Here is a 3,496-nt window from a genome sequence, read left to right on the forward strand (position 1 = left end):
ATTGGACAGAAAAGAGGTTAAGTCTAAATATTCAGACCCAACCATTTAAGACAGCATTGCTCCAGAAATATCATCAATGAGAATGGTGGCTGTTGCATTTGGCCGATTTTAGTCTCGCCTTACTGCTTTAACATCCCTAGCTGTTAGAGGTTCTCGACTGTTAAGACTTCTGCTTCCTGCTTGTTGGCTATACTACCACTCTCAAGCCATGTAGCTGCAATCTGAAATGACTTATGGGCACAATACATAATGGAAGTCAGTGAAAAGGAGGGGATCTTGATAAGATGACGTACTTTGACTAGAGGCATTCAGCTTCTGCTTCTAAACTAATGACTCTATATGGGCCACACAAAACATTAACTTTTGCCAAGTCTGACCCTCTGGGCTGCCAGTTTGAGACTTTCAGTTGGCTGTTTCATTTGGCAAGAAGCACTCACCTGCTTTACTTGCCTATTCCCATTCTCTCTGTGCCATCCTTCCCACTCCCACAGTGAGTCATATTCTTGCCTTGGATTTCATGGATTCATGGGTCCTGCCTCCTCCCCCAGCCAGTTAATACCCTTTTGCCCTCATACCCTGTGCCCAGTCTCAACACCGCTCATTCTTCCTCAATCCTTGACCTTCCCATCCTGTCATGGGAAACATGTGGCACTTGTTTGAAAAATCACCTTGTAGAAATTATTTTGAAAGTTTATCATAGTTAAAATTTTCACCCTTCTTTTATTAAAATACACTTGACTATTCCACATTATATTTAATATTTATATCAAATGTCACCGTGGTCAGGTAGGGAGAAATGGGGAAAACATGGAGTACCTTACTAGGAGCTAGGCACAGTTTTACATACCTTAATTCATTCTCTTTCATGTTACCCTTACCCTCACATCTTCCTCTCTGTGTGATTATAACTGAGAACAGTGCCTCTGGGAGCAAGATGTTATATCTAGAATAGGCAGGGGGTAGGGCAGGTAAAGAAAGACGCTATAAACAACTTCTCTAGCTCATGGTGTTGCATGGAGCTGAAAGCTATCCTAGTTAGGGAGGCATGGGCTCCCGGACTGCTGCTGGGACTGGGATGGCCTAAGACCATCCTTGAGCCCCGTATCCATTATTCATTCATATTTGTTAAGGATCTGCTCTCCACTCGTTGCTGTCCTAAATGTTGGGAATAAACTGGTGAGAAAGGCATACAAGACTGTTTTCCTTATGGGAACTGATTCTGTGGGGAAGAGGACATTGAACAAGTACACCATTGAATTAAAAAGATCATTTTTGAAAGTGAAATTAATAAAATGGGATGCTATAAGAAACAAAATTGATGGAGCAAGGAGCAACACTGCGGGATGAGGTAGAGCCTCTGAGAAGGTCGTGTCTGAATGATAGGAAGAAACAGCCATGTAAGGCTCTGGGGCAATAGGGTGCCACATGGCAAGAAAAGCAAGTGCAGAGGCCCTGAGTCCAGACAAGGGCGGCAGACTGGCAGGACAGAAAGGCGGCCGGCGTGACCGGAATCACAGGGAGAGGGGCAGAGGAGCAGAGTTGAAGTTAGAGAGACCACTGGCTGATAAATCAGGTGGTGATATTTTAGGACAGGTCAGTTGTTTGGATTGCGTTCTAGGTGCCTAGGGACAGGGAAGCTGAGGCTCCGAGAGCCGAAGTGACTTGTTGGATTTGACATGGTTTCATAGTCGTAGAGATGAAAACTTGGTCTGGGATTCTTTTTTTTTTTTTTTAATTTTTTTATGATGTTACGTTATGTTAATCATGTATATTACATCTTAGTTTTTGATGTAGTGATCCATGATTCATTGTTTGCATATAACACCCAGTGCTCCACGCAGAACGTGCCCTCTTTAATACCCATCACCAGGCTGACCCATCCCCCCACCCCCCTCCCCTTTAGAACCCTCAGTTTGTTTCTCAGAGTCCATCGTCTCTCATGGTTCATCTCCCCCTCCGATTTCCCCCCTTCATTTTTCCTTTCCTGCTATCTTCTTCTTCTTTGTTTTTTTTTTTTTTTTTGTACCTCTGAAACAAATAATACAATATATGTTAAAAAAAAAAGGTCTGGGATTCCTAATTCAGTGTTCACCACCTATATTATATCCGAAGTATTTATATTGATGTATTTACCTGCTTAAAAATAATGATCACCACAGCAGGACTCTCTTGACCTATGTAATTTTTATTTTTTTTTAATTTTTAGTTTTCTCGGGTGTTAGAGGTCCTTTGGTATGAGTTGATGGGCTCTTGTGCTCGCTGACAGAGCCAAGACTTGGTGGTCCTTCTGCACAGGAGCTCTCTAGGAACTGTGTAGGGGCTGTTGGGAGCTCAGAGTGCATGTAAATCAGTAAGTGGCTTTTAGGTGTCATCCGTCACCTGGAGTTTGTTCAGAGCGCTAATCAGAGCTGCCCTCTGAAGATACCAGCCTACACCAGGGCTGTAAATCTGAGGCCAGGCTTGCTTGTGATTATTAGCGATCCCCTGGCAATATTTTGTAAGAGATGAGGTGTTAATTCCAATGCCCTGGCCCAAGTCCAACCCAGGAAATTACTTTTTGCCTACCTGAATTACATTTAGACTTCCAATTGGAAATTAATTCTCAAGTTCTTTTCTGAAAAACATTACTGTTGCAGTTCTGCAGGGAGTCCCAGTGTGCCCAAGAATTTCTCCCTCCTCCAGCCTTGTCCTCCCCCACCTTCCCCAGCCCACTCCCCACCATGTGTGCACTTAGCCAGCGTCCTATGATTTGGATGTACCTAGAGGTCTCTCTGTGCAGTCAAGTGGGGCAATTACCCATGATTCTAAGTGTTTCTGGGTATAAGTTAAGCCTCTTTCCGTCAACACTATTACCTGCCTTAGAACCGTTAGAGCTAACTCAGTATGTTTTTTATTCTTCTTTAGCTCAGTCTCCATAAGGAGGCAGGATGCATAAGTCATGTCTGTTCTCCTGGATTATTCTATATTGTACTCCATCTCTCTTTCTCTCTCTCTGATACACACACACACACACACACACACACACACACACACCCTTACACAGAGCCCAGAACTTATTTCTCTTTTCTGCATTGTCAGTTCTTTTCCCCCCAAAAGCGATTCTTGTCATCTAGCATATTTTATGTGTTAATCATTTATTTATTCTCCAACCCACATTGGAATATAAGCACTATAAATGAGGGGATTTTTGTTAGACTTCTTTTGTTTCCTGTCCATATCCCAGTACTTAAAATACTGGCTGGCATATAGTAGGTGCTCAATAAATACTTGTTAAATAAATGAACTGTTGAATAACTACCCCAAGCCCAGTTCTTTGGGTAACAGCTGAGAGATGCAATTGGCTGGACATTCGAAGTATTGTTTGTTCATTTATTCATTCATTATTCATCACTCATTTGATAAACATTTATTAGTGCCTCCTATATCAAGAAAAGTGCAACACTAGGAAGCTGAACAGACATATTCTGATTCTCACGGAGCTTGTAATCTAAATAAG

The sequence above is a fragment of the Eumetopias jubatus genome, unplaced genomic scaffold (assembly GCF_037043125.1).
Source record: "Eumetopias jubatus isolate StellerSeaLion01/CBP00866 unplaced genomic scaffold, mEumJub1_p1.0 scaffold_15, whole genome shotgun sequence".
Taxonomy (NCBI): domain Eukaryota; kingdom Metazoa; phylum Chordata; class Mammalia; order Carnivora; family Otariidae; genus Eumetopias; species Eumetopias jubatus.